General features: G+C 44.1%; 1 long non-coding RNA gene across 9 annotated transcripts in view; it reads left to right on the top strand.

The window, feature by feature from the left end:
- Nucleotides 1–22,098, top strand: part of LOC116087388 — a 60,086-nt gene that overhangs the window by 18,031 nt on the left and 19,957 nt on the right. For 7 of the 9 annotated variants that reach the window (XR_004117412.1, XR_004117407.1, XR_004117405.1 and 4 more), the window contains 2 exons: nucleotides 1,200–1,282; nucleotides 15,488–15,675. This is a non-coding gene — a long non-coding RNA (uncharacterized LOC116087388). Of the gene's footprint in view, nucleotides 1–1,199; nucleotides 1,283–10,144; nucleotides 10,295–15,487; nucleotides 15,676–22,098 lie in introns of all 9 variants that reach the window. The other 2 variants (XR_004117408.1, XR_004117410.1) reach the window with 2 other exon arrangements.

Consider the following 22,098-nt stretch of genomic DNA (forward strand, 5'->3'; position numbering starts at 1 on the left):
TTTAGAAGGCTCTTTGATTTGATTAAATGCTTCTAGCAATGTTGCAACATAAAAAAATCAGGATATGCCGGGCGTGGTGGCGCACACCTTTAATCCCAGCACTTGGGAGGCAGAGGCAGGTAGATTTCTGAGTTCAAGGCTAGCATGGTCTACAGAGTGAGTCCAGGGCAGCCAGGGGTATACAGAGAAACCCTGTCTCGAAACAAAACAAAACAAAACAAAACAAACAAACAAACAAAAAAACCGGATATAAAAAGCTTTCCTCTACACTAATAATCAACTCACTGAAAAGGAAGCCACTAAGAAGAAGCCATTTGAACAGCGTAAAAGCAGCTGTAGTTAAAGCAGTATGTACTACAAGAGAAAGAAATAAAAGATAAGCAAATAGGAAAGGAAGAAGTTCCATGTCCCTGTGTGCAGATGGCATGGCCTTGTACTTAAAATGCTTTTAAGATGGGAAACCTTCCCCTGGAGCTGTGGGTCAGGGAGGAGGGTCCAAGAGACTCGCAGAATAATAGTATAGGTTGTTTCCATTTCCCTTGGCTGCCTCTCACGACTTGAAGGTAAAACTTCATTGCTGAAGACATTACACATTTTGGATACAGGACTTGGAGGAATATTGATGGAACTGACCTGAGGGCCTCACAGTATCAGAAGGAGCTATGCCAGCTGCCAAGGGAGAAGAGCAGTCAACACGTCTATCTACCTATAAAGCCACAAACCAATGACCAACCAGGCAGGATGTGCTGTAATAGTGGTATATTTATCCTGGGGTCAACCAACAGCTCCCTAAGGTGTCAATCAATAGGAAGGAATTCATGCCTGATGCTCAACCATTCTTCTGAGGAAACTCCATATTGGTTTCCAGTTTGCTTTCCCACTAGCAATGAATAAGGTTCAAATTTATAACCTCGTCTTCTATATCTATCCATCTATCTATCTATCTATCTATCTATCTATCTATCTATCTATCTATCTATCTATCTCTATCTATCTATCTATGTATCATCTATCTATCTATCTATCTATCTATCATCTATCTCACACATACACACACAGACACATGCACACAAAGACACACACACACACACACACACATACTGTAATCAACTAGATCTTAGAGAAGAATCAGCAATTACTATGCCCTAAATCAATATAGTTTCTAACTGTATTCTGAACTGCTATCTTTATTCCCACAGGTAAGTGTAGTTCTCACCCTTCATCAAAAAAACTTCTCTTCACAACAGATGGATCCACAACTGGCAAAAAATGTCGAGAAAAGGTGAGTTTAGGGTGCCCATCCCCAGCTGGTACATCTACAATGCAGCCTCTACGTCCCCAGCTCAGGGAGCATCCTGAAGGAGAGGGCAGAAAGATTATAAGAGCCAGGGATCGTGCTGCTGGATAGTTTCTTCTGGAAATGAGAGGGGAAATGAACCCGCAAAATATCAATAATAAGTTTGCCTAAACAAGGCCAGCACAATGGCAGCATCAGTTAAAATGCCAATATGGATGGGCATCTTCACAAGGCTCCATTCTTAGGTAATCAATGGTTTTTGACAGGGGGAGAATCAGCGTTCTCCAGGAGTGAGCCAACCTTTACATTCAGTCCCAAGTGGTCAGCCCCTAAGATATGTGCATGAGAGCAATACTAAATTCACTCAGGAGATGTGTATATGTGTGTGTGTGTGTGTGTGTGTGTGTGTGTGTGTGTGTATGTGTGAGATAGATAGATAGATAGATAGATAGATAGATAGATAGATAGATAGATAGAAAGAATAATTGTAGAAGATATGAGGTCATAAATTTGAACCTTTATTCATTGCCAGTAAGAATGTAAACTGGAAATCAGTATGGAGTTTCCTCAAAAAACTGAAGCTAGAACCATCCTATGTCCCAGCCCTACTGCTTTTGAACATCCCTAAAGAACACTAAGTTAACACACTAGAGAAGTGCTTTCATATTCATGTGTCTTGCTTCAATATTCTCATAGCCAGAAACGGAGTCAGCCTAGATCTCCAATAAAAGATGAGCAGATTTAAAAAATGTGAAGCGTGCATATACACAGTGGAATTTCATGCAGCTGTGCAGAGAAATGAGATCATAACTTATGCAGGGAAATGGACAGAAGCAGAAATAATTGTTAAGTGAAACAAGCCAGACTGGAAACTGCTAAGATCACATCATCTTGCTCGTATATGGAAACGTGATTTAAAATGCACATACATTTATAAATGCATATTCATTTACGTGTTTGTAGGTCATGAAGGTAGAAATAAGGTCTTAGGGGAGGTGTGAGAGAAAGGGTTACAGAAGCACATAATAGAAATGCAGAAGGGTATGAAGTGTGGGGATAGATGGCTCAGAGGATCAAGGTGCTTGCTGTTGGATGGACCAACTTGGAACCTCAGAAACCCAAGTAAAATGCAAGACAGAACTCACTCCACAATATTTTCTTCTGACCTCTACAGAAGCACGAGGTGCATGCCCTGCCCCCATAGCATTCAGGTGGGCACAAAATAATTATATATAAAATTAAACAGCAGCAGCAGAAGAGGAACTCAACCAAGTGAAGAAAGGGAGCCAAGGGAATGAATGGGAGCATACATGCCATGGCATGCCAGCATGAAGACGACAAGATAAAACCCAGCACCTCATGTGTTAACCTAAAAATTATTAGTAAAAACCTTTAGGTTTTTTTTTTTCCCAACCTAGAATGGCAGTGCATTTCTGTGATCCTAGCACCAATGAAGCTGAGACTGGAGGATTACAATTTTGAGAATAGTCTGGGCTACATGGTAATTTTAAGGCCAGCTTTGGGTTGATAGCAAGTCCTTGTTTTACACGTTAGTAAGATATTTTATAGAAAAGAAAGAGAAATTCTAGGCATGGCGACTCATGCCTGCAACCCTAGAGCTCCTGAGACTAAGGTAGGATCGTGAGTTTGAGACTAGTCTGGGTTACAAAATGAACTCTAGTCTCAACCCGAGGTGTAGATTACTCTTCATGTCAACTTAAGAATTAAAAATTCTTCAACAAAAATACCACATTTCACCTAGCACAGGAGCAAACACTTGATGGAGGCCTTGTAAGAAGGCTTGAGGCAGGAGACGGATTGTGAGCAGCAGAGGCAGTTGTAGCTACATCATCATGATTGACATGTGTGTGTTCTTTCTCCTAGCTGCTCTACTTCAAGGGCTTAATTCTCTAGATGTCTTTATGTCAGTGACAAAATATTTGTATCTGAATCTTCTCCCTAGTATTGTTTGGCTGAGGGATGGTGTCTTAGTTAGGGTTTTACTGCTGTGAACAGACACCATGACCAAGGCAAGTCATATAAAGGACATTTAATTGGGGCTGGCTTACAGGATCAGAGGTTCAATCCATTATCATCAAGGTGGGAGCATGGCAGCATCCAGGCAGGCATGATGCAGGAGGAGCTGAGAGTTCTACGTGTTCATCTGAAAGCTGCTAGCAGAATACTGGCTTCCAGGCAGCTAGGATGAGGGTCTTAAAGCCCACGCTCACAGTGACACACCTCCTCCAAATAGGGCCACACCTACTCCATCCAACAGGGCCACACCTTCTAACAGTGCCACTCCCTGGGCTGAGCATATACAAACATCACAGATGGGTCCTGAAATCTCCATGCCACAGTGGCCTTCGGGGGTAGAACTGTGTATTTCTTCCTTTGTTCCAGTTCCTCTTAGCTCTCCTCTCCAGAGTCCTCCCCTATCTTGCAGTGATGTGGTTGCTCCAGATCCTGTCCTTGCTTTTTCAGGGTTGGGGTTTCCTGTCAGGTTAAGCTGGTAGTTAAGGCACTAATTATATCTTTCTCTCTGGCAAAAAAAAGTCCTAAAAATGAGTAATTTGCCTCATACTATTCCCTTCTTGCAAATGTCAACTTCCCTCCAGTGTTTGCCTGCTTTTGAGTGCACTCTAGGGCCCACAGCCCCCTCCCAGGACTCACAGCTCCTTCCAGGACTCACAGCCCCTCTCAGAGCCCACAGCCCCTCCCAGGACTTACAACTCCTCCCAGAGCCCACAGCCCCTTCTGCTCCCATCCCAGGGCACAAACTGTTTTCAGGAAGCTGGTACAGTCAGAGATCACTCAGCTACACTCATTTGCAACTCATTTCAGATTCTGCTTTTATTTTATTTTATTTATTTATTTATTTATTTATTTTTGAGACAGCATCAGGCCACAGAGATCAGGCTAGCCTTGAACTTACAATCTTCCTTCCCAACTTCTTAAGCACTGGGATTACAGGTGTGCATTGCTTCTGGCTCAGTTCTTGAATTATTTTCTTTTTAGTTATTCAATTTGTGCGTGTGTGTGTGTGTGTGTGTGTGTGTGTCAGAAGACAACTTTCTGGGAGTTGGTTCTTTCTTTCCACCTGTTTTCTGAGGCAGGATCTCCTTTGCTGTTTCTGCCACCAGCTTCAATTCTCCTTGTTTCCATCTCCCATCTCTCTGGGATCATAGATGGAAGACACATAATCCCGCCTGTGGGTTTGGAGGACCAAACCCGGGCAGTCAGATGAGCATTGCAAGTACTTTAACCCACCCAGGTCCTGACCACCACTGAAATATATTGATACCGCATTGCAAAAGTACTGCTCTGGTTTCATCCAGTATTCTATGACAGGTTACTGCACTGAGAAATGCTTCAAATGGTGGGCTTTCAGACACATTGCATGGCTGGTGGTATCTATAGAGGAGAGGTTTTTGTCATTCGTTTTCAAATTTCTTTCCCTCTCTAGATAAGAGAAAATAATAACTATGTATACAAACACAGGACTCATGACTCATCGTGAGCAAAGCCAGCCCCCACGAAGTGACTCACTGTGACTTAAGAGACTGGAGGAAGTGACCAAGTGATTAGGCTACCTGCGAATGTTTGGCTGTGACTTGGCTGGATTTATAGCAAATGGACTCTGATTTGGGAGCAGTCTGAACTTGATCTACTGGGTCACTGGGAGTCATCTTCTCCTCTCTCTTATTTACCATCAGGAGGGCATAAGATGCTAGGATATGATTAGGAACTAGCAAGTGAATACAATTTGAGTTAAGTCACTCGGTCACGCAAAGTGAGGCTGGGGACGGACGGTCCTGAATACAAGTGGACCTTACTGTGTTTATATCTCTCCTCCCTTCTCTGGTTAATGGATGACATAGGAGTTAACTATTTCTGAGTGGCTGGGAGGGACCTGAGTTTCTAGGCTCTGCACCAGCATTTAAGAACTTGAGGCAGTCAAGAGGGCTCCATTAGCTGCGATTGGGATGCAAAGTGGTTGAATAAATAAATTAATGAAAAAAATAAATCCTGTTCATCTGCATAAACTATGGCCATAGGTTAGGTTCTCAAAGGACCATTCTTGTTCTATAAATCTTATTCTACAAAGGAGAGGGATAAATCTTTAGGGATGAGCCAGGCCACCTTCTTGCCCCTCATCACGGGAGGTGTCTATGGACCAGGAGTCAGGAATACAAAAGACAGAGACAAGAAGGAACAGATTTTGAAGAGGAGACTCCTCAGTTCTTTCCATTAATCCTCTACCATTCAGCCAAGGGTTGGGTAGATAGGACATACAGAGAATTCTTGAAGAGTGTGTTCCTGGTGAGGACACCGCCAGAGGTGCTGACCTCTTCCCCTGGGACCAGAAGCTGCAATCTGAGGTCCTGGAAGCCGGGCTTCCTTTCCTTGACTAAGCCCTGCCTCTGCTGTATCGTTGAGTTCAGAGGGAAGCAGGCTGCCCTACAGCTGCTTCTCTCATGGATGAAGGACTTCAGGTGGGTTAAACACCCCAAAGACCGGAGCAGGCAGCTTAGAGGATGGACAAAGACGCAGGCAAAGCAGCACACACCTATAATACCAGCACAGGGAAGCCCGAGAGAGAAGGATTGGCACATTCAATACCAGCCTTGAGAAAGTGTCTCACACCAAACCAACTCCCCCACTCAACTCTGAAAGGAGACAAAGGAGAGGGATAAATCAAAAGCAGTATAAAAGAGGGTGTGGCCCAAACATCATAGACATGGAATTACTAAACTCATGTGGTAGCATACCCCAGTCATCCCAGCACTCAGGAGGTAGAAGCAAGAGAACCAAGAGTCAAGGCCAGCCTGGGCTACAAGAGATCTCTGAGCTTTGGGAGGAGGAATGGAATATAGATATCCCATTTAGGGCTGAGCATTCCACTCTTATTCTTTGCACCTGAACCCATTGTGGTTCTCTGTCTTAATCACCATCCACTACAGAAGGGAACTTCTCTCATAAGGCTTGAGAGATGCATTAATTTATGGGCACAGTAATAAGTCATTAGGAGTCAGTTTAATACTGTACCCATATATAGCAGAATAATAGTAACAGGTTTTCTTCTTGGGTCAACGACCTGTTTAACTATAGGTTTACTTTGGCCCTGATAGTGGTGCCAGGTATGGTTTTTTATCTTGTGGAGTGGCACTGAAATCCAATCAGAAAGTGGTTATTGGTTATTCCTATGATGCCAGTGCTACTATTGTGCCAGTGGGCATACCTAGCCAGTCATTACTGTCACCCTTAGGTTCATAGCTGAGTAGCACTGATGACTGCTCCATCGATGGTATGCACACACTTCCCAGGACAATGAAATCTAACCAGTAGGAATGAGGTTTCCAGGTGAGTCCCAGCTTGAGTTTTCCATGTTCTATGACTCAAGAATGTGGGGTCTTCAGCAATAGGGTCCTATGGTCAAGTTCTGGAGGATAAATAATGACATTGGCAATTCCCTGGCAAATGTCGGACAAAAGGCCCGAGTGTCTATGTGAAGTGGACATTTCTGGTTTCTTTGGAGACTCAGTTGTGTCCTATGATGTTTTTCTGGACACTGTCTTGTGAGAGGGTTGTTTTGCTGAAGCAGACACATGAGACGGTGTTTTGCTGAGGTAGATGCTTGAGAGGACAAAATCTCTGATGTTTGGAAAGAATATGAGTATGACCCAACAGAAGTGAATGAAGCTCTTGCATTGGTCTGCCTTGCAAGGCTTTGCTGGTCTTTGCTGATCTTCACTTGTCGTGACTTTTTTTTTTTTTTTGGTTTTTTGAGACAGGGTTTCTCTGTGTAGCCCTGGCTGTCCTGGAGCTCACTTTGTAGACCAGGCTGGCCTCGAACTCAGAAATCCGCCTGCCTCTGCCTCCCAAGTGCTAGGATTAAAGGCGTGCGCCACCACCGCCCGGCTTGTCGTGACTTTTTAGAGAGAAATGTGCCAAAGAACTTCCTGTGGTACTCCAGCTGCTTCCTGTCACTTCTTTGGATTCGAACCCTCCCTGTTTCTTCTGGATCAAGCCACTGTTGCTGATTCCTGTTTGGTGTTTGCCAATTGATCCGGAATGATTCGTGTATGATGTTTTGGACTGGACTGCTGATATCCTGACAATGAAGACTAGAATCACCCCCAAAGAACTCCTTCTAAACAGGCCCACATCTCCATTATCCTATTAACTGTCTTTCTCCCCTACTTTTGGCTGGTGGGCTGAAAGGGAGGTTATAATGTTTAAGAACCCTCATTAATGTAGGTTTTGAAAAATCTAAGCCTACATCTATGAGCCCTCACTGGACCAAAACTTCAAAGCAGGTAACTCAATCCTGGCAGTGTGCTTTTTATTTATTAGCCTTTTATATATAGGGACATTGTTGCCTTATGATAAGGTAACATCATTTTAACATATTCTCCCTGTATACAATAGTATGTAGGCTTTCATATCTAGTTTTGGAAGGTCTTTGCTGTTGTGTGTCCCTCCCTGTGTTCCCTTCCCTGGTCTGCACATCCATTCTTTCATATGTCATATGGCTTTAGACCACTGTGTCCTGACTCCTGTCCCTTGAGAACCTATTCTTCATGGCCCTTTGATAATTCCCTGACCTCTATAGGCATTCCAAATGAACATATGCAGAAATCCAAAGCTAACAGCTGCCAATGAGAGCAACGTGTAACATCTGTCTTTCTGGGTCTAGCCTACCTCACGCAGATTTGTTGTCTCCAACTGCATTCATTTGCCTAAAAGTTTCATAATTTCATTTCTCTTAACAACTGAATAAACTAATCTACTTTTTGTTTTGAAATGTACTGAGTCCCAAAGCAACATGGGGAGAGGAAAGGATCTATTTGTCTTATACTTTCATGTCTTAGCTGCTACTGAAGAAAGCCAAGGCAGGAACTTGAGGCAGGAACCCGGAGGCAGGAATTGAAGTAGAAGGTGTGGAGGAATGTCCTGGCCTTCTTTCTGGCTTCTGTTCCTCTTCCTTAAACACCCAGAACCACTTACCCAGGGATGGTACTGCCCACAGGGGCTATACCTGGCTCCATCAATTAGCCATCAAGAAAATGCCCCACAAAGATGCCCACAGGCCACTTGGGGTGTAGGCAAATTTCTCAACTGAGTTCCCTCTTCCCTGGTGTCTCCAAGAAATAAATAGCTATCACAGCAAACACAATGGAGTTTTACTCGATCATAAAGAAGGATGAAGTTCTGTTGTTTTCAGAAAATGGAGATCATATTAAATGAAATGAGTCAAACCCAGAAAGGCAAATGTCATGTTTTCTTTCATATTTGGACCCTAGATTTCATAGAAAGACATGAAATCATGTAAACATACGACATCAAACTGGAAGCAAGACTGTCTAGAGAAAGGGAAGGGAGTATGGAGGGGTACATAAGGTCAACATTGAGGATACATCTGGATGAAAATGTGCTTATTAAACTTAGATATAATCAATGCACACCAGGATCTTAGATTTGACTTCACAGTGATAGGATTTTTTTTCCTCCAGAAATTAAAAATCATGTAGCTATCATGTTATTTCTTTATTTTAATAAAAATAGTTTTGGAACAACGTTGTATGGCCCATGTTACCTTCAAACTGTATGGCCCATGTTACCTTCAAGACTGGCCCTGAAACACATCTGCCTCCACCTCTCAAGTGCTGGGAGTCCAGGTGAGCCATTGTGCTCAGCAGTCAGCACCCTTGTTAATGAATTCTAAATTCTGTGTAAGGTGTGTGCCTATTTATGTGCAGATTCTGCTCATTGTCCGAGTCATGACCCAGTGATTCTCAACTTTCCTAATCCAGTGATCCTTTAATACAGTTCCTCGCATTCTATTGACTCCCGACCATACATTTATTTTTATTGCTACCTCATAACAGTAATTTTGCTGTAATTATGAGCTATGATATAAGCACTTGTGTTTCCCAATGGTCTGTTGGGGGGTCGTGATTCACAGGTTGAGAACCACTGCTGCTTTATGTGACTCTGAACCGCACATGCTCTGCTATGATTTGACTATGTCCGTATCTCCATCCCTTCTGCCCATTATGAACGCAGTCCCTACATTTAAGTCACTTTGTTCCCCACGTCATTGTTTCCTGTTTGATTCAGTAGGCATTCCCACCAGTGCCAGGTGGAAATTTGGGCTATTTTTAAGAGGCTATTTGCAGTCTGGAAAGTCCCTTTTGTTGCTCTGATCAAAAGGAAAATCATACACCCCCCTGACCTCTCATCAAGACTAGTCTTTTGATTCTGTTTCCAAAAGAATGACACTGTTAACTGTCATAGGAACATCCACAAGTCCTTTGCAGCTTTTGATCTCAATGCTGTGCGTGTGTGTGTGTGTGTGTGTGTGTGTTATATAGTGCTCATGGTTCTGGGGGGCAGAGAGACAGTGGCTCAGAAGGAATAAGGAATGTGCCCAAAGGCACACAGGTGGTGGGAGGCAGAGGCAGGTGTAAGCCATGTTGTGTGGCTCCCTAAGCCACGTTGTATGGCTCCCTAAGCCACGTTGTATGGCTCCCTAAGCCACGTTGTATGGCTCCCAAGTCTTGTACTCTTGCTATGCACCCCAGAACCTCAAAGGTGAACAAGAACTTAGAAGCAAATGCTGAGGTCTTGCTTTCTGAGGGTGCAAAGGTCCCTGGAGAAGGGAGGTCAAGAGGTGTGGTGGGTGGTCCTGATGAAGGTTTATCATGTAGGTCCCCTGCCACTGCACTCAAAGGTAACAGGGCAGGGGGTTACTCAAGGCTTTATCCCGGAAGGACAAATCTTTCCATAATTCTGATGTGGGCAGAAATTCTGTAACAATGCCACTTCTGTTCCACCCTGTAGGGCTCCAGGGACACAATTTCCTTAAATTGAGACAATGCAGCCAAATAGAAAATTTCCACAGGTGTCACTTTGACATCTGGGCTACAGGAGCCTGAGATCCTGATTTCTCTAAGCGAAGACGGTGTAGTTCTACTGTCCTGAGAAAACAAGGTACTTCTTCCCCTCGGCACTGAGGCTCAAACCTAACACCTCATGTGCTCTAGGCAAGGATCCTACTACAGAGCTACATTCCAAGCTGGACTGGCTTGGTTTGTGTGCCAACTTGACACAAGCTGGAGTCATCACAGAGAAAGGAGCCTTGGCTGAGGAAATGGCTCCATGAGATCCAGTTATAAGGCATTTTCACAATTAGTGATCAATGGGGGAGGGCCCAGCCCATTGTGGGTGGTGCCATCCCTGGGCTGGTAGTCTTGGGTTCTATAAGTAAGCAGGCTGAGCAAGCCATGGGGAACAAGCCAGTAAGCAGCACCCCTCCATGGTCTCTGCATCAGCTCCTGCCTTCAGGTTCCTGCCCTGTGTCAGTTCTAGTCCTGACTTCCTTTGGTGATGAACAGTGATGTGGAAGTGTAAGCTGAATTAACCCTTTCCTCTCAAGCTTGCTTTTTGGTCACGGTGTTTCATTGCAGCAATAGTTACCCTATCTAAAACACAAGCGCACAAATCTTAATATCCTAGTACAGCTGATAGGCACAAACACAGGCTGAGCAGCTGCAAAATTGCGATTGCACACATACACATTTGCATGCAGCCTCTCTCTTCCTTTATTATCCTTTTTGTTTGTCTTTAGTTATCTTACCTTCTTCCTTTCACACAACTCTCTCGCCCCACCCTCTTTTTTATGGTTGCTGTCCTCAGACCATATTTTTTCACAACATGTAATAACCACGGTTGTGTATGTATGTTTATATAGAATGTGACTATGTATACTTTTACACAAACACTTATAGAGCCAGCACTTGGGGATTATAAACTTACTAAGATAGGTTGAGTTTTTAGTCGCTTGACCAGGACTTGGTTCTTTACCCTAGCAAGCTTTCGTGACATCTGATGTTTAAGAGTGATGTTATATGTTGTCTTCATCTGCTTACTGTTGCTATAGCAAAATGACCGAGGCCAGGTAGTTTTTAGAGGCTAAGGACTCGGTGAAAGTGGAAGGGTAGAAGGGTACATGTGATAAAGAAGAAACACACAGGGCTACTTTGCAGTGAAGTAGTAACTAACTTCATCCTCCTAACAATCTAGGCATCTCTTAAAGGCCTTACTTCCTACAGTACCACAGTGGCAATCTAACTTCAATATAAATCTTGGTGCAAATCATATACCAAATCATATTATATATGTATATATGCATGTGTGGAGAGGTACATATTATTTGAATAATAGCATAACATTCCATGGCATAGTTGCATCAAATTTTATTCAGTTATTTCTCTATTAGTGACAAACCGGTTTCTATTTTACCCCTCTATGAACAAATGCAACAGCAATTCTGAGATTTATGTCTATGTGCTGGCACTCTTTTTAAGATTATACTTGTATTTATTCCTTGAAATTCTCATCAGGTATTTATTGCATTTTGATCTGTCCTTCCATTATCTTTTGCCAACTCAACCCAGAACCCAGCAATTCATTTTCCTCTCAACTTCACATCCTCTTAGATGATTGTTATTAGCCTTCTGAATCCACTTAGTTATTCTTGGCTATTCTCTAATTAATAACTCTACATGCACAACTATAAATATTAGGAATATAACTTGGCAACATGATCATTTATTGAAACAGTAGCTTTCCCCACTAGGGCTTTTGATCTCCTTGGTCATGGACATTTGACTCCTTTTACAGTATCGGATATGAAATCCCTCCTGGGGAGCAAGCCTCAGATCCAATCAGAAAGTGGGTGATTACCCCAGAACAGGCATGACACTATTGCACTGGTGTTAATAGTTGCACAGCCTGTGTGACAGGTCACTAGTGTGGCATTTAGGATTCAGCATTGGATAAGAACACTGCTGTCTCTTCTTATCCAACAGCCTTCTCGACGTTTCCAAGCACAATGAAAACTAGCCAGCAGGGAGTTTACTGGTCAGTTTGACTTTGATTTTTTTTTTAATGTCCTGCAACCCAAGTGTGTAGAATCTTCAGTCAGAGGGTCTTATCATTTAGTTACGGTAGGCAGATGAGCCATGGAATCAACCTGTGCTAACCAGTAACTTACAGAGGCATTCCATGTCTGTTAGTTAAGATCACCATCAAATAGCCTATATCTTTGAGGAGCAGTGTTGTTCATTCATGCAGGTACCTCTGCTCAAGCTCCATGTTTAATATATATTTTAAAATTAACTTAAAAAATGAGTAGATTTCTGTAAAGCATTTCCTAGAACCTCAGCTTCCGTTGCTCACTTCCTACACCTTGCTATAATCCCCCTGCCCTCATCTCCATTTAAACCTTTAACCTGGAGTTCCCCCGTACCCCTGCCCAGTTATTTCAGGATACCTCCAACCTACTGTCACTTCTAGCTGTAGTTTTTGCTTGGGTTTCAAGATTGTAGTGTTTTTTTTTTTTTTAATGAAATCGATTATTTTCTTTTTTTTAGATTTATTTACTCATTACATGTAAATACACAGTAGCTGTCTTCAGATCTCATTACAGATGGTTGTGAGGCACCATGTGGCTGCTGGGATTTGAACTCAGGACCTTCAGAAGAGCAGTTACTGCTCTTAACCGCTGAGCCATCTCTCCAGCCCCAAGATTGTAGGTTTTTAATGTAGCTGTTTTATGCACCTTCATTTTGGTTAAGTCTTCCTCCGTACCCTGTGGAGATCTCATTCCTACAGAAAGTATTGCCAGAAACAGGATTGTTAAGCATCAGCTGTCTTTTTAATGTGGTTGATGCTTTACATTTTTACTGTGTATAAGTTATAGATAGAATTTGTCTATTATACACACACACACATACTGCCTAGTAATAAACACAGTTGTTGTTTAAAAGAACTAATATGAGTGCTTTTCAAACTATTCCATAAAATAGAAAAGGAACCAACACTACCAAATTTGTTTTTACTGAGTTCACAGTACCCCATGACAAAACCAGATAAAGAAAAAGGAATATGCAAAGAAGAAAATTGTAGACCAATTTCCATGGTGAACATAGATGCAAAAATTCTGTCCTGCTTGGTGCTGTTGCCTCTGTGTCTTCTTGTTCAATCTTTCTTGGGAGAAACTTCCAGTTTGTGGGACCTAGCGGGAGGCAGGAGTTCATCTTCCAAGGGCCTACTTCTCTCTGTACCTTGGTACAAGTGTAACCAAGTGTATCAAGTGGAGGGCCCCACCTGCAGTGAGCCTGGGGGGATGAATTGGGATTCCTTATCACAGAAGGTGAGAGGAATCCAGTGTGCGACACTGTCCTCTGGGGCTTCTCTGTCACCAGTTTCCCTTGCTGAGTCTGCTTGCCACGCCTACGTACCTTTCTGTCCTTTGTCACCTATCACTGTGTCCTTTTTCTGACTCAATTAGTCAGAGCTGATTTTTATTATTGACAAGAACTATGGCTTGTTGACAGTGTTATTCCTGCACTCCCCTCCGCTTAAGCCTTGTTGGTCAGAGGCTTGCTCGGCCTGCCCTGCCCTCTGTCCTTCAAGGCACATTGGAATGCACACAGAGGCTCTCCTTTCCAATCCTGGGAAAGAGGAGCTGTCCAGGGGCTGACTGGAAGCCAGCATCCTGTTGCATTCACAGCTGATTTCTTGTAAGTGTCACAGAGGCCTAGTGTGACTTGCTGAAGAGCTGTAGACAATGGCTGCCCTTCATTCAAATGGGCTTCCCTGGAGATGGAAGAGCACCGTGTAGAAGAGGCAGGCTGCTTGGGTTCCACACTGCAGATCGCTGGGGACTTCCTAGAGGGGCTCTCAAAATACTGCTTGTCCCTCTTAAGAAAATACATGCCTCCTGATATATGTCCTATTTTCCATAATTTCTCAAGTATGACTTTGGGTAAATTTAAGGACAATTAGATATGTGTTTGAAAACACAAGGCCATTTGGTCATTGGTCATGTATGCCTGCCATCCCCACACTTGGGGGACAGTTGGAGGACAGTTGCTTCTTGTCACTCGCATGCTGGAACCCTTTACTATGCCGTGTTGGCTTTGAATTCTTGGCATCTTCCCAGAGTGATCCTCTTTGGTGAATCTGTGTAATGTTGAAGAACTCTGCTGCCTCTGTCCCACCCCTGCCATAGAGCAAACTCCTCAGGCCGTAGGCCTTCCCTTCCTTGATTTTTGACTATGTCTGAAAATACCTTTACTGGGCCATCTGGGGACTTATTTTATGAGTTGTGTTCATTATGGACTTTGGAATAGTTTTACACCAGTCTTAGAATTTAAGTCTTAACTTTCAAAGTGTCTCTTTCCAATTTTGAGTTGCCATTCATTTTGAAACATGTATGTATGTATGTATGTATGTATGTATGTATGTATGTATATTTATAGTTGTAAAAGCAATATATGTTTAGTATAAAAGACAAAAATACAGAAATTACCAAGAGAGAAAAATGTAATGTAATTCTCTCACTCAAACAAAAATATTTTAACATTTTTATTTTTTTGAGATTATAATATAATTACATTAATCTCTCCCCTTTCCTCCCTCCAACCCCCTCATATGCCACTCCCTTCTATCCTTTAAACTCATGACCTTTTTCTTCATTAATTATTTTTGTATATAATGTTTTCTTTCTTCCCCCATATATTTATCTACTTACAGTATTTTAAATCTACGTTCAGCAGTATGGGAGAAATCACCGCCTTTAAAAGTTCTAACGAATCCCTTTTGTTCAGAATCGGCCACTTAAGAAGTCATAGTGCTTTCTCTTTTTGTTGTCTCTGTTTTGTAACTAGTTTATCTGTTACTATGTAACTATCCATTGCTGTGATTTTAGTAGAATTTGACCTGTGATGACCCTTGTTCATCTCCATCTTCTATTTACTATATCTGGATCTTTTATATTTTAATTTTGAGACAGAGGTTTTCCTACACTGCTCAGGCTGTCTCCAAACTCCTAGACTCAAGCAATCTTCCCAAGCCAGCATTCTAGGTAACTGTGACAATAGGCAGGCACCTGCACAGCACACCTAGGATTCAGCTTAAATCCACTAGAGGATGAACCTCCAGGCCTCCAATCTAGCTTTGCCTATTATAGGTTTATGTATGCAGCTGAACACACTTATTTTTCCCACACATCCTTATTACAATCTATTAATGAGAATGTTGCTAGGCCTCCACATGTATGTATACATTTGTATCCTTTGGCTCCACCCTACCCTCTTCCTATTTTTCTTTCTTAAGGGCGTCATAACCTCGGTCTCTGGAGTGGAACAGTCGAGGCGTCAAGTACAGTTTCTTGTATTTCTGTGATCTTGAACACCTTTGATGGTGTCATTCATTTGAGGACTGGGGAGACCAGAGTTTCAGAGGAGAACCCACCCACATAGCACTGTGCACAACTATACTTCCACTGCACTCCGGAGCCCAGAGTGAGTTTGTCAAAGTACATTTTTATTGGTTATTTTATTTATTTACATTTCAAATATTGTCTCTCTTCCTGGTCTCCCATCCACAACCCCTCCCAATCCTGCCTCTATGAGGGTGCTCCTCTTCCACCCACCCACCCACTCCCGCCTCACTGCTCTGGCATTCCCTTATGCTGGGGCATCAGGCCTCCACAGGACCAAGGCCCTCCCCTCCCAATAATGGCAGACTAGGCCATCCTCTGCTACATATGTGACTGGAGCCATGGGTCCCCCATGTGTACTCTTTGGTTGGTGGTTTAGTCTCTGGGAGCTCTGGCGGGGGGGCTTTGGTTAGTTGGTATTGTTGTTCTTTCTATGGGGTTGCAAACCCCTTCAGCTCCTTGATTCCTTCCCCTAACTCCTTCATTGGGGTCACCATGCTCAGACTGATGGTTGGCTGTGAGCATCTGCATCTGTCTTAGTCAAGTGCTGGCAGAGCTTCTCAGGAGACAGCTATACCAGGCTCCTGACACAAGTGGTTCTAGGCATCAGCAATAGTGTCTGGGTTTGGTGTCTGCAGATGGGATGAATCTCTAGGTGGGGCAGTCTCTGGATGGCCTTTTCTTCAGTCTCTGCTCCATGTTTTTTGTCTGTGTGTTTCTTTTAGACAGGAACAATTCTGGGTTTAAAAATTTTGAAGCCGGGCGGTGGTGGCGCATGCCTTTAATCCCAGCACTTGGGAGGCAGAGGCAGGCGGATTTCTGAGTTCGAGGCCAGCCTGGTCTACAGAGCGAGTTCCAGGACAGCCAAGGCTACACAGAGAAACCCTGTCTCGAAAAACCAAAAAAAAAAAAAAAAAAAAATTTTGAGATGGGTAGGTGGCCCCCTCCCTCAGCTGGGGACCATGCCTGTTTACTGGAGGTGGTCTCTACAGGGTCTATCTCCCCTTTGTTGGGTATTTCAGCTAATGTCCTCCCCGTTGGGTCCTGGGAACTTCTCTCTTCCCTGGAGTCTGGGACTTTTGAGTGGCTGCCTCCACTTCCCCAACCCCCACTGCTACATATTTCTGTACATTTTTATTAATCTCCCTTTCACTTTAATCTGAAATAAGGGGCAGTAGCCATCTGGAACTGCATTGCACTGAGATGTCTGTGACTGACAGCCAATCTTCTGTAACTGTTTAAGTAAAGGAACAGGGCAGTAGAGACTTAAGGAGGAGCTAGGGTGGGGCAGGGCAGGGCAGGGCTGGGTTTGGGGTGGGTTGAGAATTATAAGACGGGGTAGAGTCCAGCTGGTCCACTGTGGTCAGTGTCCTGGCTTTGGGTCCTCTTATGGTTGTTTTAATCTTCACTGTTTCTTGGATACACTATTTACTGAACTACACACCTTGAGACTTATCTAAGTTCGCATTTGCTGTTCCACTGACTACTCCTGTGTGCAGTAAAAATGCAAAGTATTGAGGTCTAGGGAGCAAGTGGATCTTAGCTTGTCCTTCATCAAGATGCACACAGAGGGTGTTCAGGGACACGAGCCTACTCACACCTATAGTTTATTGAAGAAGAGGCTGGGGCCCTTGGGGGCCTGAGGGTCTGTCCTGGGGACCATAAACACCAGGAGAGCCAGGAACGCCACACATTCTCCCTTCTGGTCATCTGTGTGGAGGCTAGGCAGCTAAGCTGAGCTGCTTAAGGATCCTAAAGACTGGATGGCTGTAAACACAAATGGATACAGTTTCCCTGTACACAGCGCCTGCCTGCTCCTTGGGTGTTAGGTCTGAGCCCTCCTGTGATTCCTAAGAAGGATGCTGTTGATGGTGGTGTTCAGGGAGGACCAGCAGAATGGGTGTGAGGATGTCAGTGAGTTTAAGAAGCCAAGTCTCCCTTGTTTTGTGAAGTTTGGAAATATCAGAAGAGATCAGAGTGATCAGAAGTGTTGATGCTTCAGCACTGACCTCTTTCCTTGCTCTGAGAAGAGGGCTTTCTTGCCTCTGTTCAGAAGAAAAGAGCCAGGGAGAGTTCACTTGCATGGCGCCGTGTCTCTATGCTAGGCTGAGAAGGCCTTTAGGGCTTGCTGCCTTGAGGGGTTCTTATCCTTACTTTATTCCCGCCAGAGAGCTAGAGCATGATTCAAGGGTGGCCAGTATTCACTCATTCCTCTAATAAATAATTACCCACAGGCTACCACTGATGCAGGGTGGTCGGGTAGAGGATGAGAGACCCAAGCTCTTCTCTCAAGTCTCAGCTCGCCTTTCTGCCTTCCTACATACATCTGCTCACACCATTCTCTCCATTTGGCTCGAGGTTTTCTGAACTTAGGCACCTCTGACATTACTGACTGAATTAATCTATGTTGTGGAGACTTCCTGTGCATTGGAAGGCTTCCGGCAGCATCCTGGTTTTAACCTACTAGCTGTTATACCCAACTTAGGCTGTTACAGCCAGAGCAACTCTAGACGTTGGCAAATGTCTCCTGGTGATGGAACTGCTCACCTCTTTGAAATATAGTTCTCTTATAACCACATCTTCCAAGAGTTTGCCTTAGTTACTTCTGCTCATGGTGATTGTCAGGGTTTGATCTTGCTGTGTATTATATTGCTAAGTGCGGGTGCCCAAGACCTGGAGTCTGCACATAGACCCTACGTGACCTTGCCCCAAGTTATTTCTGACTGGTAAATAAAGATGCTGACAGCCAGCCAATAGCTGGAGACATGGGTGAGACATAGGATTCCTGGGCTGGGTGTCAGAGGAGAGCCAGAGAGGGAAGAAGGTGAAGGAGGAAGGAGAAGCCACCAAGGGTTAGATGAGTCATGAAAATATGGCCCCAAGGGCTGGCCAGTTGGAGTTAAGAGCAGTGTAGAGGAAAAACATAGTAAGTAATAACTCAGGGTTATTGATAAGAAAATAGATTCTCATAACATAGAGTACTCTCTATATCTGCCCATTTCTTGGGCCGTTTTAGGCTTATTGTAAATATAAGGATGTATGTGTCTTTTATCTGAGAACTGAATGATCAAGGTGAGGTAGAAACCCGGGATTGGGATTAAAAGTGTCTACAAAAGCTGATGTGTGTCTGCAGTCTCCTGGACCCATTGCTGCTGCTACTATGCCATTTATCATCTCATTAGTTACTCCCTTCTTTTATCTGTGAAGAGACAGATCAAGGAGATGGTCCTGAGGATGTGGATGTCCTTTTAGGCACACGAACTTAGTACCTCTCCTGGGACAAGCTGCTTCAGTTCTGCCAAGGATACCCAGTTTTCTCCAAGTGTCACATCATATGCAGAGATAGATCAACCACACGTCATCAAAGGCTTAGAGGAGGCATTCGGGGAGGTTTTTAGGTAACAACTCTCCTCAAAATGAAGCTGAGTCTGATGTGTTATACACTTAGTTTCTGTATGGGGTTTTAGTTGGAATAATACTGTAAATCTGTTCATCTTCCTAAAGGCTTCTCTGGCATTTGACAGTGTCTCTCCTCTAGATTGGGGAGCATCTATAGTGCTTGTCACTTAGGGGACCTTCCCTCCCTTTCTTTCTATTCCCTGCCCTTCCTCTCTTCCCTCCTCCTCTCCCCACTCTTCTCCTCTCCTTCCCTCCCCTCCCTTTTCCTTCCCTCCATCCGCAGCATTGACGTCATTCATGTACGGCTCCTGTCTCTGCCTCCAGAATCCTGGCACCGGAGGGAGGTGTACACCGCCATGTCTACCTTCAGGGACTCTTAGTAGGAAAGCTGAGGGTTTTCCAGAACTGTCTTACCAGTTCTCAAGTTGTATCTTACCGTCCAGTACTGAGTCGGGTAAGATGCAGGGAGACCGGGGTGGTGAATGGCAGCCCGTTTTGGCTTCACAGTAGAAAACTTGAGAGAGAAAGGATGCAGAAGCTGGGTGCTGTTCAGGCCAAACAGCAGGTCTGACTTGGGTCCTCTACAGGCCACCATCCCTCCTCCGCAGAGGCTCCAGCGCCTTCAGCTTTGAAAGGCAGGCGGCCTGGGAGCTAGTGCCATCCGCCTCAACAGTGTGTAGCTGCCTGCTGAACTTCCCCATGGCACCGAGCCATGGCATGGGTTGGGTGACCCCTGGGGCAGGGACAGTGGCTCAGTGCTCCAGGGGTGGGAGTGAATCTACGGGTGGTTAAGTTCCCCCTTCCTCTTGGCAGACTCTGTAGATGCCATGGGAGGTTCCTCCACACGGAAGCAATCGGGTAAGTCAGACAATGCAGCCTCGCTTCTGAAATGCCAGGGGCTTAACTAGGATTAGAAGCGCTGATAGCATGTGGTATTACAAGCATGGCTCAATGCGGCCAGCAGAGCTCGGCATTTAGGATTGCTTTCGTCCAAGGGGCATTTGTTCATCTGAAGTGGAGGCTGAGAAGCGTTGTCTTTGACAATTACAAGCAGCTGGGATTCAACATTCACTTTCTGTTAGAATCTGCTCTTCTACAGTGTATGGGGGGCAGGCTCTGAAAAACATCTTGGCACTTAGAGACAAGACTCTACAGGGTTATGTAAATGCGAAGTAAACTGCTTGCAGAGGACACCTTGGTTCTCGCCTTGGTTCTCAGCTTTCATTTGGTTGTTGAGGTATCACAAGAAGTCTGAAGCCTTGAACTTGGATTAAGGGAGTTGTGGATAACCAGTTCCCCTAGATGCCGACCAGAGCAAATGAAGATCCTACGAGGAAGAAGATGCTATCGTAGGTCTCAAATAAGCTCTACAGATAAAATTTCAAGTCTGTCGCCAAATCACAATAAAAGTAAGCAAGTGAGGAGGAAGAGGGCACAGATGAATGTGAACCAGCATGGACAAGAGGCGCAAGAGTGCTCAGACCCCTCCTCCTCTTCCCCCTTCCTTTTCCCCCTCCTCCTCTTCCCCCTCCTCCTCTTTTTCCTCTTCTTCCTTCTTATCTTCCTCTTCCTCCTCTTTTTCCTCTTCTTCAGATTTCTCTTTGAATTAATCATTACATCTTTACACGTCTATATTGCACATGGATTGTATTTCCTCTCCAAATCCCCTCCTCCCTCCTCCTCAGATCCCCTCCTCCCTCCTCTCCTCCCTCCTCCATCCTATCTCCTCCCTCTTCCTTCTTCCCTCCCTCTTCCCTCTTCTCTTCTTCCTCCCTCCTCTCTCTTCTCTCATGCTTTCTCCCTCTTCCCTCCTCTCTCCTCCCTCTTCCTTCATCCCTCCTCCCACTCCTGTTATTTCACCACTTATCCCCTCTGTACAGCCTACTTCTACTTTCAAGTTGTGATTTTATGTATCTCTATAAAATCTAGGAACCACAAATGAAAATAAAATATTGTGTCTTCCTGAGACTGGCTTAATTCACTTAATGATCATAATCAGTTACATCCATTTTCTGGTTAATGGCATAATGTTCATTATGGCTGGAAAAACCTCTACTGTGGTGGCTGGAGAGATGTTGCAGTGAGTGAAAGGGTTTGGTCCACAAACATGAGGACCTGTGTTCAGATTCCCAGCACCCATGTAAAAAACCATGAGTGGCCATGTTCAACTCTAACCCAGAATATGGCAAGGTCCAGTTTTAATGAGAGACCTTGCCCCAAAGGAAGAAGGTGGAGAGAAATAGAGGACTCCGACACTCATGCACAGACATACTTGTATCCTCCTACACATGTGTACACACATCCATACGTTTTAAATATTATTACAAAAGCAGAAAATGCCATTATTCATACACCACATTTCCCTTCTCTGTTCCTTTGTTTTTGCACACCTGGGAGTGGTACAGCTGGGTCAGGTGGTTGTTCTAATTTTAGTTTTTTTCAGAATTTGCTATATTGGCTTCTATAGTAGCTGGACAAGTTTGCAGTCCCATTAGCAACAGATGAACAGCTTCATTCAGGGGCGTGGGACCAAACTCAGTGTAAAAGCGAGCTCAGGTTGTTCTTGACCTAGGATTGCCACGTCCCAACTTTAAAGCAGCTCTGCTTATTACATATTAAAGGGCACAAAAGAAGAAGCTTGAAGTTCAGTAGTATCTAAAGTTATAAAAATAGTTGTATAGATTTGATAAACTTGTAAGCCTCGCTGACTGAAAAACTTAATAATAAATATAAGATCCTAGTGGATGTGCTCAGCATTAAACAACAGAACAAGAAGGCCGGTCAAAAAGGAACCCTCCCGACAGAGCACAGAAAGAGGACAAAGTGGCGAGACTCAAGTCAAAAGCACCAGTAACATGTTCTAATCAAACAGAGTCCCACTTGGAAGGAGGGGATGGGAGTGGGTCATATGAGGGGAGGAAATGGTTAAGAAGTTCCCTGAGTTGATTAAAGGCCTATGAATGACAAGCAGCATACATGCCACACTCATACCTAGACATGGCACAGTCAGATGTCAGAAGAGCAAAACCAGAAGGGAGAATCTTGAAGGCAGACAGCTGCAAAAGAGAAAACGGAACGAGGGCAGACCCCTAAACGCAAGAAGTGG

This window comes from Mastomys coucha, unplaced genomic scaffold, assembly GCF_008632895.1.
Source record: "Mastomys coucha isolate ucsf_1 unplaced genomic scaffold, UCSF_Mcou_1 pScaffold13, whole genome shotgun sequence".
Lineage (NCBI taxonomy): Eukaryota > Metazoa > Chordata > Mammalia > Rodentia > Muridae > Mastomys > Mastomys coucha.